This window comes from Meriones unguiculatus, chromosome 1 (genome assembly GCF_030254825.1).
Source record: "Meriones unguiculatus strain TT.TT164.6M chromosome 1, Bangor_MerUng_6.1, whole genome shotgun sequence".
NCBI classification, from domain to species: domain Eukaryota; kingdom Metazoa; phylum Chordata; class Mammalia; order Rodentia; family Muridae; genus Meriones; species Meriones unguiculatus.
The window spans coordinates 10,842,909-10,859,774 of record NC_083349.1 but is presented as its reverse complement, the minus strand read 5'-3'; the positions used below and the strand labels follow the sequence as shown (position 1 = coordinate 10,859,774).

General features: G+C 43.6%; 1 pseudogene; it reads right to left on the bottom strand.

Annotated features, from left to right (window-relative positions):
- Positions 1 to 329: 329 nt before the first annotated feature.
- On the bottom strand, positions 330 to 816 carry LOC110557921 (large ribosomal subunit protein uL15-like; annotated as a pseudogene).
- Between the last annotated feature and the right edge of the window lie 16,050 nt (positions 817 to 16,866).

The window sequence follows — 16,866 nt, the reverse complement described above, 5'->3', positions numbered from 1 at the left end:
ATTTGTTTTGGAGAACTTCAGGAATTTGTTCCTTTCATACTTTTGTTATTAGCTATGAGATAGATTGGCAAAGACTGTGGGTCTTTTTCTTTGTTTTGTTTTGTTCTCTTCCTCCTGCTTCTTCTCTCCTTCCCCTTACCCCCCTCCCCTCCTCCTCTTCAAGGAACACTGCAGGTTTTGTTTTGACTCAATTGTAAAGTGTCCTCAGGTGCTGGTGGCACTTCTGGGAGCATTCTGTGTCACAGGGTTGTGCTCATCCACTAGCTCTGAGTCATGTCAGAGAAATGTTCCTCATTCTCTGTTTCCTACTTGGTTCCTATAGAAGAGTTTCAGTCTTCCATGCCACTTTTTTTTTTAATGTTAGCATTTAAATAACCTCCCTGGATAGCCTTAAGCCACCAGGACACAGGCACATCCCACTCTTCAGCTCTTCTGCTGAAGAATCTGGCCTTCAGATGATAGGCTGCTCAGGGAGCTTGCCCTTCCTCAGAACTTTGCAGCAGCCCGATCGCACAGCATCAATGATGGAAGAAAGTCCAGTCTCGTCTTTTGTAGCACTGGCCCTTGTCTCCTCACCGACCGGTGTCCACAATTTATCCAGGTTGACAGTTGGGCAGAAGCTCTGGTTTCTCTTTAAGCGGTAATGCCTCATGCCAACTTTCCCAAAGTAACCTGGACGATGTTGGTCGAAGTTGCTCCTGCGGTGATGCACATCTCCAGCTATTCCTTCGGCCTCCTGGGTGCTTGGAGTGTTTACTGAGGCGGCAGTGACCACAGGGCCCGGGATTCCCAAGTCTTCCTCAGTCTGTATGGCATGGTGGCGGCAGGAAGGAAAGAGCTCTATTCCACTTTATTTCTGTTTGTTTTTCCTGAATGCCTAGAGATTCCACTTTATATATTCTAATGATAATACATCAGCTACTTTATCTTAACTATGTTAACTAAGACAGCAATTCTATCTTAACGATGTGCCATATCCTTTGTGTTAATAAAGTCTCCAACACTGCAAATAACAATGCCTCTTAAAGAAATAAACATCACAAAAGTCTTTCAAAAATAAACATTGTCTACACTATTAGAAAAAAAAAAGCAATAAGCCTGGCCCAATGATGCATGCCTGTAATCCCAGCTACTTGGAAGGCTGAGTCACCATGATTGCAAGCTCAAGCTCATTCTGGACAACTCAGCAAGAACCTGTCTCAAAATAAAAAGTGAAAAGAGGGTTCGGGATATGGCTTGGTGACGGAGGACTTGCCTAGCTTATGTGAGGCCACGGATTTAATCTTTAGTGTTGCAAAATTACATAAGTAAATAAGTGGGTGATCAGGAATATAGCACAGCTGGTTGAGCATGTGAGACCCTTGGTTCAGTCCCCAGCACTAACCACCACCACGATTGTCATCATCGGCATCGTTCTCATCATCGGCATCATCAATGAGATATATTGGCCAGGCAGTGGCAGATCTCTGTGAGTTCAAGGCCAGCTTGTAGCAGTGAGTTCCAGGATAGCCGAGGATACACAGAGAAACTCTGCCAGCCACATCTGCTCTTCCCATCCAGCAGACTTCACTCTACCCTTCTGAATCCCTTAGAAATGAAGCCGAGTTCCCCAGCCCCATCCACCCTAAAGGCTGGTCAGCCCATGCTCACTCTCCCATCCTGTCCTACAGCAAACACTGTTGACTACATTAACATGTAAATGACAGTTCTGTGACCGTGTGCTCACCCCACAGCCCCTGTGTGTGTCTCTGTGACCTTCCAGCTCTACCTTCCACCTCCTGCCAAGAAGCCACCATATTTGTATCTATCCTAATTTTAATTTTAATTTGTACTTTCTTTTTCATCATCCTTTTCTCCCCTGTGTTTTGAGACAGGGTCTCACTTTTAGCCCAGGCTGGCCTGGAGTTTATTTCATCGTCCGTGATGGCCTGTAATTCACACACACACACACACACACACAAAATCCTCTTACCTCAGCTTCCCAAGCCCTGTGGGGGTCACTGGGGTCTCTTTAAATCAGCCTCAGTGAGCAGATGTGACCTTTGGGTCTGTGTGGGGCAGGTGGACGCACTTTGTTGTAGTGGCCAGCCTGGGCCATGGGAGGCGTGAGCAGTGTCTTCTCCAGCATGACAATCAAAAGTGTCTCCAGAACCAACAAGTGCCCCATGAGTGGCAAGATTACCCCAGTTCAGGAAGAGCCATGGGGTGCGGGCTAGCCTCTCAGACTCCACAGGTCACGGTCTGAATTGTCAATAGTCTCCACAGTTTGTAATGTGCAGCGCTGACTTGGAAGGGTGTGGAGCCTTCAGGGGGTACAGCCCGGCTTATGAAAGTAGGCCTTGGAAGGCTGGCCTGACCCTTAGTTCCCTCCTTACTCTCTTCCTTTCTGCTCCACCGTGAGCAAACGTTCCCCCACACACGCTGCTGATGAGAACTAAGTTTCCACCTCACCTGCCCCACCAAAAGGGACTGAAACCCTGAGACACCGGTCCTCACAGCTTTCGCCCTCTATGTGCGGCATTTTCCGGGACAATGTCTTTTATAACACTGAGCGCAGTCTCTAGTCCCATGAACAATGAAAGTCACAGTCCGAAGTCCTTGTCAACCAAGTTCTCGGGGGCACCCTATGCTCCAAAGGTGCATTTTCCTCAGTTGGCCTTCCCTCCTTTCAGGTAACTCTAGTTTATGTGCCAAGTTGACATAAGACTAAGCAGCACGCCCTCCACCATGTGGAGTCTGGGGGTCAAATGCAGGTCATTAGGCTTGATGGCAAGCACCCTAACCGCTGAGCTGACTTGCCCAAGCTGCCTCATATACTTCTTACTAATGTGCCCAAGGTTTCTGGAAGCTATGTGAAGAAGGATGTACGTCCAGGTCCTGAGACTGCCAGGGAACAAACGTGTCTTCAGCCCTTTTCATGTCATCACCTCTTTTCAGCAGACTGTCACATCTCTCCTTCTAGAAACTTCTTTCTTTTCATAATAAGAGAAAGTGATAGATAGTTTAGGTAACATTTTCTGGACTTTGCCCCTTTGTCAGGCCTTCTAGGAATCACTTTTAAACTAACACATAGAGTGTCAGCTTTTCATCTTGACTGACCTGTCTGTTAGGGGCGTCACCGGCAGCATTCTGGCACCAGAATGCTTGTTCAGGAACTAACTGTCCACTCAACTTTACATCCACGGAGGTCAGGCTGGAAGGCTGGGGACACGGACACCACCAAGCACTGCCTAACAAGTTACTTATTTCTTAGAAACCTGCTTGACTGACATTCACCAGCGACAGCGGCGACAAGAAATGGGCAGTATGCAGACTGCACGAAGGACCAGACTTGCTTGCTCGGCGTCTTCTTTATTTTTTATTTTTTTATTTTTTTTACTCGATGACCTATGTCTACCTCAGCTTCTCTCCTGTATTATAGACTGAACCGTGCCCTCTAAAAATATCTCCTACACTTCAGAAAAGAACTGCACAGGCCGGGGTCTCTCAAAGTGGAATTAAAGAGCAGGAGAGATGCCTCAGTGGTTAGGAGTCCTGGCTGCTGCTGTTCCGGAGGACCCAGGTTCAGTTCTCAGCACCCACAAGGTGGCCCACAACCTTCTGTTACACCAGTTCCTGGGGATCTGATGCCCTCGTCTGGCATCTGAGTCCACTGCAAATGTGTTGTGCACTGACTCAGGCGAAACACCCAGACACCTAAAGTTTTAAAAAATACATTAATTAAATATTTTGAAAAAGCTGGGGCACCGAGTAAAAATGAGACCGTAAGGATGGACCCTAATCTAATGAGACTGGTGTCCTTATCAGAAAAGGAGACCAAGACACAGGCACAGACAGACGGAGGGATAGCCGTGTGGAGACATGAGGAGAAGGTGGCCGTCCAGAAGACATGACTCAGAACCAGTCTGTCAGAAATGTCAGAAAAAAGAAATTCTCTAGGCCACTCAGCCAGAATAATTTATTAGGTTGTGTCTCTCCACTTTAGCTTTCTGGGTTAATCCACTGCCATACACAGTCCACAAATTGGGGCCACTTAGAGCCTGTGCTTAGAATATACACCCACAGGTCAAATTGTAAGCACACTCACTGAACAGACAGAGAAAAAAAAGTTCTCCATCACTGAAGGAAAAAAAAAAAAGCCCCTAAGACCAGCCAACCATCAGGTAAAACTTCATCTAACCACAAAGCCAATCTAAGAGGAGATCTGGTAGATGCCAGCGCTCCCTAAAAAGTACCTTAATATTTCATCCCTCCCTCCCCTCACCCCCCACCCCCAGCCAGCACATGCTGCTTTTCCCATTCACCACCCTAACACTTGGGGGCCAGAATTCAAACAAACTTTTCTCCTTTACTGCCATGGCAACTTTCCTTCCTGAACCAGCCTCCTGGACCATTGAAGACAAAATTTCCATCTGCGCCCCCACCACCACTCCCTGGCCATGGGGAAGAGAATTTCTCAAACTCTTTCTTTTCTCTAACAAGCCTTGAAACTCTTAATGCTTAGGCACCCTTAAAACATATCTAGAGGCTAAGGAGAAAGCTCTGTTTCTAAATTGCCTTCCACACAAGCCTGACTTTGATCCCCAGCACTCACGGGAAGAGCTGGGATGGAGGGACAGGCCTGGATAGCAGAGGCAGAGACAGGACTCTGTGGGGATTGCTGGCCTTGAGGCTAGAGTGGACTGGTGATCTTCAAGCCAGTGAGAGACCCTGTCTCAAAGACTAAGGTGGGAGGGCTGGGTGACAGCTCAGTGGATAAGAGCACTTGCTGCTCTTGCAGAGGACCTGGGTCCAGGTCTCAGCACCCATATCGCACCTCACAATGATCTTTAACTCCTCTTCCAGGGAACTGGATATTCTATCCTGATCCCCACAGGCTCACACATACATGGAGCACATATATACATTCAGGCACATCCATACCCACAAAATCAATTCAATAAATTCGGTGAAAACCAATTAAGAAAGATACTGGCATCAACGTCTGGCCCCCACACGCACATATGCACTCACACGTACAAGTGCGCACACACATATGAACAGATACAGACATAAAAACAAACACAAACAACATGTATTTAAATGGGTTTTCCCATTGCGTGGCAGATGAATGGCAAACAGAGACATAGCGCTTCCTTGGAAGGCGGCTTCTTTGCATGGTCCTGCTCCACTCTGCATAGTTCTGTATCTGTGCTTTCTTTCTCCTGTCTCACCTTCCCTTCTTTTTTAGTCAATAACTCCTGAAGCACAAAGAGGGATTCGTACCGGCTCGCTGGCTCGCTATGAATCACCCGGAGTGCTGCATTTTAGAACCCAATTTTTAAAGCTCACTTACACTTCAGAGGAGAAAAATAGCAACATTACTGGAAGGCTCAATTAAATTATCCCAGGTTAACGTCTCCATGAATAACTGCAAACACTCAGCCAATGGATACACTAGAACGCTGTTTCCTTTGCAGATCTATGGTCTGTTTTGTTAGCACATTAAAATATATATTTCTAATAGAAGAAATGTTTACATCTTTTTAGAGGAAGTTAATGCCTATCATTCCCAGGACAATGGCTTCCTTAGAACCACAACAGCTTTTATCTCTTTAAGCCCCAAAGGACACTGGGAAAATCTCTCACTTGGGTTAACTTTGCTGAATATATTTAACCAGTAAATTATTTGCCTTCCCAACTGGAAGAGCCAATATACGTTTATGTTCTAGGAATGGTTTGTTTTACTAACTTTATGAGTGAAGACCTCAATAGTAGCCAAGCCAAGGGACATTTAATTAAGTTATATTTGCTTTTTCATGATCTTAGGCTCAAGCTTATAAATCAAGAATCAATGAGTACTTAATTTCCTCTTATAGCATTAAAAGTAATTGCTTCATAAATTCTCTTTAGTAATCCAAATATTTGCACACAGCGCAGCACAAAGAGAAGTTGTCTCACTGATGAGAGCCCAACTTTTATTTTATTAGAATAAAATGGAGCTGGCTCATTTTATAGCTTGTGATTTTCCTGGCTGCCTCAAATTCCTTTTTGAAGCAGACAGGATATAAATTTAAAATAAATACAATTATGACTTTGCTTGAGGAGGAAAAAAAAAAAAACCAGTCTACTTATTTAAAATGTACAAAGAAATCACAGCTGTAGACCTATTTCCACCTACCAGAATATAAACATAATAGCTACATTTTCCTCCCCACCAGAAAATAAAAAACTATTTTGAAGACTGATTTTGCCTTTATTTTACTTGTATATTTTAGTTGGGGGTAGGGAGGACCAAAAAAAGTCTTAATAGTTCTGGTGAGATGGGTTAGCCAGTAAAACACTGTAAGCTTGGAGACCCAAGTTCAGATCCCCTGAATCCACACGAAAAAGCAAGCCACATTGGCATGTACCTTTAATCCCAACTAGGAAGCAGAGACAGGATGATTCCTGGGGTGCAATGGCCAGTCAGTCTAGCCAAATTGGCAAGCTCTAGGTTTAGTGAGAGACTGTCTCAAAATAATAATAATAATAATAATAATAAGGTAGAGAGCAACTGAGGAAGACTCAAATGCTGACCTGTGCCTTTTACATGCATCTGTACACACTTGTGCACATGCACACAAAACAAATAAACAAACAAACAAACAAACAAATAGAATTGTTGTCGGGTGCATCTCCATAGATGATTGCCAAGTTGGATTTGCCAGAGAGGCTGGAAGCATTCACATACTTTAACCCTCTATTCAGATTTCCCCAAATCTAAACACCACACGGGGGTGTACAAAACTCATTTACGGTCTCTGAGTCAGCTGGAGCCCAAGACCATTTTTCTCCAGTTGAAAACAGAAGGGAAGGTGAGGAGGGATCAGAGCTCTGGGTCACATGCAGCCTGGGGCTGCGTGGGAGGAGCCGGAACTTTTGGGTGGCCAGTCCAGAGCCAGGGCTGTTCCACAGCAGCTGCACATAGAGGGCAGAACACCGCGTGCCAGGGGTTCAGGGAGTACTATGCAATCAAATGTGCAAGAAAGCCAGTGCTGCTGCCGGGAGGGACTTCCGGGCTGCGGCACAGGTGCCCCTGTCCACACCGTGCTAAGTGGAAGAGGACAGTCACACAAGAACCAGCGACAAGGCTGGGTGTGGTGGTGGACACCTTTTAATACCGGGACTTGGGAGGCAGAGGCAAGAAAATGGTGAGTTCAAAACCAGCCTAGGCAACATATGAGACTCTATCTTAAAAGAACATGTTATGTGATTTCAGCTACATAAAGCAACCACATAGGAACACAGATAGAGGGGGCTGAGGCACAGAGAAATTGAGAATGGAAAGGACAGCCAAGAAGTGTGCGAATTCTTTGGAAGGCAATAAAAATATTCTAAAATTGATTATGGTGGTATATGAACACGTCTCTGAAAAAGAAAAACAAGGTACTGTGTTGGAGTCACTCGACATTTAGGTGGGGATATTGTTTGGTGTGTGAATTACATCTCAATAAAGCTGCTTTTAAAAAAGATGTACTGTGCTTGTAACTCCGGCCCAAAACCCATGGCTGAGACATCCTGGTCTCTAGGTGAGAACTTATTATTGCATAACAGATACGTTGACATGGTTCCAAACTCCTTTCCAAATATCTGTTTATACACATAGACAAGTACCACTCTCAACAGCAATCAGAGGAGCCGGCCTCTCTGTACAGAGAACAGCAGTGAATGAGAGACGCAAGGCTGCTCTGGCTGCTGAGAGTAAGTGACGGGTTGAGTGCTTCGCCCTAAACAGGACATTTCTACCATCTTCTCTAAGGCTCAGGGGACTTCATGGGAAAAGGGACAGGAAGAATATAAGAGCCAGAGGGGAGCATAAGGCGCTACAAACTGCCATGTCCTGGGCTCGCATGGACCAGCAGGTGGCTCTTCAGGGACAGGTTGCCCAGGGAAGGGGTGGAGGATGAGAAGTCTGGGGTCAGGGGTCTCGCTCAGGCTGTCTTATACCAAGTAAAGTCTTACACATGGATTGCAGGCAGAAAATGAAATGGTCAACAGAAAGCCATCACACAGTGGGCCAAAGTCAGGAGAAAGCTAATCAATACTGCACAAGGGGAACACAGGATTATCTCAAGTGTATCGCAGAGCAAATGCTTGGGACTGATAACTCCAGTCCCTTCAGTAGAGGAAAAGTCGGGTTCCCAGGAACAAAATCGTAACTGCTTAAGCCCCTGGCGCTAGCCATAGACCCAACCATGCCAAGTCTGCCCTTAGGGAAGGAAAAAGAAGCAATGCTCCCTTTGTCCTTTCGATGGGGCCTCTGAGAAAGGCTTGGAGAGGCTCCCAACACTGGGCATGACACAGCTATTACAATCACAATCCCCATATCGGTTGATGTTGCCTCCATTGTCATGCACAAGATCAGGCCTGTCCCTTGTCAATTATGGATTGGGATGGAATTCACAAGACCCTACCCCTCCCTGAGTAGCTATTGTCAACTAGTGGAACAATAGAGAAGATTTCATTGTCTTTCATTGCACCCAGGTGGACGCACCAACCTTCACTGAACGGCTCCCAACCAGAGGTCACAGGGACAGCCCTGGGTAAACCCAAGGGGTCACAAAATAAAACAAGAGATTTAAGAAAAAAGGCCTGTAGGGAAGAGGAGAGTGATTGACAGGGGTGGGAGAGAGATAGAAGAGGATGGGGTGTGAAAGTAACCAGAATGAATTATACACAAGTACAAAATCGTCAAAGAAGAAAACCAACAAAAAATATATTTAAAAAAAACCCACCTAGTCCCAAAGGGCATCTTTTCAATAGTTAAGTATTTCTGCGCTTAGAAAGAAAATAGGTCAACACTTTAGAAGCCTTCCTTCTGAAGAAGTAGATGCTGAAGGCTTGGTCCAGATGTCCCAGCACATCGGTGACTCTCAAGGTCACCCAAAGGCAAGACTTACCTTCACCCTGAGGGCAATGCAATGAGTATAGTGAATCCAAAAAGGGCCCAGCCTCCTACCCCACCACTCCCCAGAATCCCCTTTATCCTGATTAAGCTGAGGGTAGAAACCAGGACGTGTGTTTGTCAATTAAGCAGGACTGGACAGTCATCATCCCTTCGTTCAGAGGCCCACCTCTTTAGAACCAACATGGTGAACCTCAGAAGTTTCTCAGGTCCTCAGAATGGCAGTCGCCCTAGGATGGATGTCTTCCAGTCCTCTGCGTTACTCTCTGTGCTGCTTGTATTTGACAATCTGACCCAACCAATAGCCAACTGAGAAAACTGAATATAAGTTGAGAAATCACCTCCCTCACACTGGCCTATGGGCGTGCCTGTGGGCATTTTCTTGATTGGTGACTGGTGTGAGAGAGCCCAGCCCACTATGGGGTTGTGCCATTTCCAAGCAGATAGTATAAAGCAGATTGAGAGACCGTGGCAAACAAGCTAGTAAGCAGTGTCCCCTCCGTCCTGCCTCCAGGTTCCCGCCTTGGCTTCCCTAAGTGATGGACTGTAACCAGGAAGCAAAATCAACCCTTTCCTCCCCAAGTTGCTTTTGGCCGTGGTATTCATCACAGCAACAGAAACAAAATAGGACACCCTCTGACTCGATCTTCAGACCTGCTGGCTGACCCCAGCTTCAAGAACTCCCTCGAACTGTCCTTCAAGGCTCGCTAGCTCAGCCAAGCCACAGTTGAAATGACCTCATTCCAGAAAAATATCAGCAGAAAAAGCCACCCATGCGACTTGTCCTGCAGTGATGACTCCAGCTCTCCAGGCCTGCCGGCCAGTGCTTATGCTGCCTGCTGCTCTGGCTGTGTCTCACCACGACATCCATCTCTATAGATCCCACTCTGGGTCACCTTTGCCACAAACTGACTAGTAATTCTCTCTGGGTTCCCTTAAAAACTGAAACTGTGGGCACTGCTTTCTGACAGGGCCAGTCTTTTCCAAGCCTGGTGCTCCAGCTGGGCTAAGTCCAGGATGGCTGTGGCATCTTCCTATTGTCCCCAGCTCCGGGCCCTGAGCCCATGAACTTGCCACCCTGCTGAGATTCCTAAGACTTGAATTGAGTTCAGCCATTTAACAAGCAGAGACTTGGATAGGGCGCATGTAGGCAGAAGCATCAGAATGCCACTTCAAAAGGCCTGAAAGAAAAAGCAAGCATGTTCTTTAGCGATATCAAATGAGACAAAGGAAGGAAGGAACCGCCCGGGGTCATAGGCAACTAGCGGAGTGGAAGAGTTCCATTGGAGCGCGATGGAATAATCAAGATTTATTTTTTAAAATACTGTTATTAAATAAACATTACAGAAACTTTCACATTGCCAACTTATTTATAGCTTAAGGCATGAAAACCCACATTAGTATGTTGAATTACAAAGATTCACTGCAGCCTGCTAGCTGACAGCACATCAAATTATTTGCAAATATTTTCTGAAACAGTAACCTTGAACGATGCCAGCCCCATTCAGTGTAACCTTATCAGGAGACAGGGAGAGCTGCTGACGCGCGTTCCTCCCAGCAACCTCTGCACAGCAGGCAGTTCAGCAAACAGCGCAGTGCACCCCACAACCTAGACACCCCTACCCCCCCCCACACACACACACACAAAGCCCCATTGCCATCTCTTGGGCATTGGCATCTCTCTGCCTCACTTGCAGAAGATGATATGTGGCCCCTTGAGGATTGTGCTCCGGGTAGGAATTTGTCTGTGAATCGGTCGCATGTAAGAGCATTACTGCCCTCCAGTCTGCAATAACGTAGTTCTGCAAAAATCATATAATCGTTTTAACAGAGTGTCTCTAATTGATGGGGAAAAGCAAAGTCGAAGGAAGATGGAGTTTCAAGGGAAGCTGTATCAACTCCCCATGCAATGCTCACAAACATCTGTGTTGTCCATGAGGGTAACGTGCTTAGCACAGTGAGGATCTGTCAGTACAAACGAGAAAGGTAGATTTCTCAGGGGAGTCGTTTTTTGTTTATATCCAATGTGCCGGCTTTCAAATGTCTCAATTGTTCCTTTTCCTCCAATATTTGACATTGTCTTCCAATCTTCCATACCTTCCTTTCCATCAGAAACCATCTATCTTTGATAAACAGCTATTTGGACCCATTTCAACAACTGTGAAGTGGTTGGGTAACTTAAAAATCACATCTAGATTATTTAGCAAGGTTGGCACAACATCTAACTTCTAAAACCAGCGTTTGCCAAATATTTTTGCCATATCGAATTTGCTACACTACTGAGAAAGCTTTAATTGCTTGGCATAGATGAGGCCATGTTAAAATTAAGCAAAATTGATTGCCTTCAAAATAACCTTTTGTTTTTGCCTCCACAGAGCTGCTTTGCACATTTGGTTCAGGTAAGAACACATCGCTCATGTTGACACGAACATCTTTCATGTCTTAAAAAGGCTCTCTGTTTTCCCGTTCTCCCATCAATAAAAACAAGCCCATATTTTGCCACTCCTCGGTGAACTCGGAGATTGCTTCTTAAGTGTCTACCTTGAGCCCAGCACTACACTATTAAATGCAGCTCTGCCCCCTGCAGTGGCTAAGTACCATGGCAGTGGTAAACTGCACTAATGGGGAGCCAGGAAGTGTCCTCAGAGACTCCAGCACAGTGTTCTTAGGTGATCGACTCCTTCAAATGACTCCGCAAATTAGAGGAAAATCAAAATTGTCTCATCTAGATTGTCAGTTCTGATATGTTCTCAACAATATATTTTTAAAAGTAAGTATTCAACTATTGTGAAGATGGCTCTAGCAGGAGACAGGAGATGTAGGGTCCCTCCAAAGGAGTCTGTGAGTTCAGGAGACAAAGGCTACAGTTTATAATGAGAGGAACAGTAATGAGCTACATTCAAATCATTCCAGAGGAAATGCATCAAAAGAAGGCAGGGGCTTGGGCATGGTGGTTCGCACACTAACAAAGCCTGGGAGAAAGATGGTAGCTACAAGCCCCAGGCCAGCTGGGTTTGCATATTGAGACCTGCCAGAAAGAATGGCAATAAAGGAAGAGAAAAGGAACTAATATGAATTGAACATCTACCATTTTCCAGATGTTTCATACAACTGGAAGTCTCAACTCAGACATACATGGCTCCCAATGACATCCTACACCATAGCTACCTACCGTATGTGGTCAAGTGAGAAAAATAGTCGCCACACAGAGTTCAAAAGGACTTTACCACTGAGAATCTCTCATAGATCTCTTTGGTATTTTTCAAGATGAACGCATGTATTTTCTTCTCAGTTGAAGTTTTAAATTAAATGCACAGAAGTACACTCCTGCATACTCACAGCGTGACACATTCGTTCACATTCTCAAATAAATGCTAATGTGAGCTGATTGTACTGATCATCCCAACTGACTTAACCCTTTATTTTTGGGGAATCTAAGGCTCAGAAGTGTCAAGTCATCTGCTCAAGACAACAAAGCTGGTGCCTCAGAGAGACAGGGTTTGAGAGTGTGGTCTCTTGGAATCTCCTGGGATGACTGAATGGCTATGGTTTTGTTTTTATTCGGTGGCTGTGGTACAGTAATTACATTGACTTAACATCACACGTTAAACCAACCTTGCATTCTTCCATAGGTCCTACATGGTTCTGACGTAAACTTCTTTTCCTGGGTTTCCTGATTTGCTTCACTAGTGTTCAATGGGGATATTTATATCTGCACCCACAAAAGACTTAGGGTATTTGGGATGTCTGTCTGGTTTGTCATCTGGGTGATACCAGCCTCTAGAGCGATTTGTGGATAACTCCCCTTCAGTGTTTGGAAGACCTAGTGGAGGGTTGCAGATAACCATTTTTAATAGTATTTAGAACCTGTCAGTGAAGCTATATAGTCCTGGCCCGTTCTACTTGGGAAATTTGAAATCAGAAGTTGAATCTTTTTATTTCTGACAGATTTTCTGTTTTTCCTGAACTCAGTTCTGGAAATTAATACAGCTTCAGGAATGCGCCCTCCAGAGCATCTACCACGTTATTTCAGCTGCCAATACCCCTATCCCATCCTTTCTTATTAGGCAGTAATGTCCCTTTTTTACTTTATTTTAAAAATCTGAATCTTACTTTTTTTGGTCTATCAACTGTTTTACCTGTTTATTTTTTTTTATTATTTTTCTAATCTTTATCCATTTCTCTTCAATTTTTGTCTCTTAACCTCTGTTAGCTTTAGATTTCATTGTTCTTTTTCTCTTTTTTCTGGTAATATTCTTCTTCATTCATTCATTTGGGTATGGAGTGGCTTTTTCTTCATTGATTCGAAGTATTTGTTGTTGTTGTTGTTGTTGTTGTTGTTGTTGTGATTTCTGCTTTGGCTCATTTACTATTTACGAATGTATTGATTCCCTATTTAATCCCATTTTAGTTGATGACTGTATTTTGTTTGGTATCAACCCTTGCAAACTTACGAGACTGTTTTTATGATTGAATATATTGCCTATCCTAGAAAGCAGTCCATTTGAGCTTGAAAAGAATACACACTCTGCTGTTATGTCTTTGAGGTCAAGTTCGCATACAGACTGATCACATATACACTCTTATGTATTTTCTCCAATTGTCTATTACTGAAAATGAAGTATTGATGTGCCCAGCTAGTATTGTTGAATTGGCCTGTTTCTCCTTCAGTCTCTGCATCATGCATTTTGGAAGTCTGTTGTGAGATGCATTCATTGTTGTGAAATATTCTCGTTACCTTGACCCTTTATCATTATTTGTCTGTAGCAACATTTTTTCTTAAAGTCTATTTTGTCTTACTTTTTTTTTTTTTTTAGTTTTACGATGATGTGACAGTAATATACACTCAACAGACCATAAACATCCATCAATTCTGGAATTAGAGACCAGAAGAGGGCATCAAATCCCCTGGAACTGGAGTTACAGACTGTTGTCAGCTGCCCCGTGGAAGCTGGGAATCAAACCCCAGTGTTCTGAAAGAGTAGCCAGTGCTCTTAAGCATGAGGCCATCACTTCAGCCCCCTAGCTGTGTTTTTTAATCTGAAATATTTCTCCTATAGACAGCAGAAAGTTGAATATCTTTTATCCATTCTGCCCAATTTGCCCATTTAGTTATGATGCTTAATCTGTTCAATTTGCTATAATTATTTACGGGCTAAGGTTCATGTCTGCCTCTTTTCTATTTGATTAACCTGTGTCGTGCATTGTCTTCCCGGATTCCCTGAGGTATTGAATAGTCTCATAGAACATTTTTGTTCTCTTTTGACACTTTTCCCTTTTCTAGATGTTATTTTTTTTAGTGCTTGCTCTGAGAATCATAAAAAACCTTAATTTACAGTAGTCTAATTTATACTAATAACAATGTAATCTAACTGCAGCATAAGTATTATATACATATATATTTCTATATAGTTCCCTTCTCTTTCTAATTCATGATACTATTTAAGCTTATGCACTGTAGGTCAATTAACACAAATTTATGAGCATTGTCTTGTGAAGTTTTCTTTAAAACCACTCAGAAGAAACCATCCAGTGAAAAGTCTGTTCTTTTTTATTTTGTTTTTTGTTTGTTTTGATGGCAATTCAAGTTGCTACTAGGTTCCTTTGCCTCCACTGTCAAGGTTCACTTTAGTATTTATTCGCAAACATCCCCTCTGTTTCTGTTTAGCTAGGGGTATTTCAGTTTCGCCCCTTCATTTGGAGGATAATCTTGCTGGACAGAATTCCCACTTAACAGTCCCTTTTCCTGGTACTTGGAATCTGTAACTTTTGTCCTCTGGTATCCATAGTCTCTGGGAAATTCAGGTGCTAATCTGATTGAGAAGCCTCTGTGTACAATGAGTTTCATAATGCTTTAAAGATTGCCTTGTCAATTAAAAATAAATAAATAAATAAATGAACAAAAGAATGAAGTAATATTTCCTTGTCAAGAGCCTGAAAAATGGCTCAGGGGTTAAAATCACTTTTTCTTGCAGAGGACCAGTTTGGTTTCCAGCACCTACATGGCAACTACAACCATCTGTAACTCCAGATCTAGAGGATCCAACATCTCTTTGAACCTCCTCAGGTTCCTGCACTCATATGTTTTGTTTCTCTCTCTCTCTCCCTCCCTCCCTTCCTCTTTCTCTCCCCCTCTCTGTGTCTCACTGTCTGTCTGTCTCTCTCTCTCTCACACACACATACACACTAAACATTTTTATAATAGTTACTCATTTGTGGCTCTAAACAGTTTGACCAGGTAACCATTTGGAAACAACTCCCTTTGAGTCTATCTTCTTAAATTTCATGGAGCTTCTTGGATGTCTAATTTTCCATCAAATTTGGATGATTATTTTCTTTGAGATTTTTTTCTGACCCTTTCTCTGTGTGTGCCTCTGGCATTACCTGTGTGCATGTATGTGTATTTATGATTCATGAATGGAATCCAGGACTCAAGGTTGTTTCTTTTCTCCTTTCTTTTTTCCTCCTTATCCTCATATTTACAACTCCCATCTGTTGAGCCCCAGGGAAACTTCCTGTTTTAGTTTTGGGGCTCATCTACTCCTGAATTTCTAAGTTGGTCCTTTTTCATACTTTACAACTCTTTTTAAAATTATTTATTTGGTGAGATACTTATTGACGTACTTTTTTAACTCTATTTTATTTAAATTTCGTATACCTCTTCTTTTCTTGTCCAACCTAAACCCTTCCAACAGCCCAATACCAACTAGGAGAGAAAGGAGGTTAGTGGGGAGAGGGAGCATAGTTCTCTTAGGCTACTTCCTGCTAATTAGGGTTGTCAAGTTCTTTGGGTCAAGTCCAATCTTTGTTTCAGGAGATCTCCAACTTCCCATCCAACTGCATCAGCAGCAACCAGGAGCAGCAGGGGGAAACACCAGCAGCCGCCTTCTTTCTCAGAGCTCTCACAACACTTTCTGAGCTCTTGCATTTTTTTCCCCTCTCCAGAGTCCTCAGAATTAAACTATCTACACCTGGCAAAGAGCCCTCTCAGAGCCCGCACGAGGCAAATAGTTTGTTGCTGTGTACAATCTGAATCAGACCCATCTCCCACACCTGGGATTAAAACAAAAACATGTTTACATCCACAACATATATTGTTCTTATACTTTTACTAAATTCTTCATTCATGTTCTCTTTAATTCTTTGAATAGTCTAAATAAATGATTTAAAGCATCAAGTAAGTTCAGCTGGACAGTGCTGGCACACGCATTTAAATCCCTGCATTCAGAGACGAAGACAGAGGCAGGTGGATATCTCTGAGTCCCACGACACCCTGATCTACAGAGAAAGTTCCAGGACAGCCAGGGCTACAGAAAAACCTATGTCAAAAACAAAACAAAACAACAACAACAAAAATCAAGTAAGTCTAATCCCTTAGTCCTCATCAGACACTGGTTAAATTGAACTGGCTGGACTCTTTGCCTCTGTGTATCAACATTTGCTTGTTAGGTCTTGTGAGTTTTACTTCTGAAATGCAGAGGTTTAAAATAATAGAATGGGCCAGTTGTGGTGGTGCATGCCTTTAATCCCTGCATCCAGGAGACAGAGGCAGGCAGATCTCTGTGAGTTCAAGGCCAGCCTGGCCTACAGAGTGAATTCCAGAACAGCCATGGATATGCAGAGAGACCCTATCTCAAAAAAATAAAAAGGAATAACATGTTATAACTCAAACTCTGGAAATCAGATCCTTTCTGTGGTTAATTGTTGTGCATTTCAGTTGGGTATTCTTTTGTCTGAGACAGGGTCTGGCTGTATAGCTCTGTGTGGCCTGAAACTCACTATGTAGTCTCACAGAGATTCTCCTGCCTCTGCCTCCCAGAGTTTCCGTTTTTCTTGGTTTTCTGAAACAATGTAAGGTCCTGTCCTTTTGTGTGTGTGACCAATAATGTTTTTGCTCAATTAGCTCAGTGGTCAGCCAATCATTCACCAAAGATGTCCGT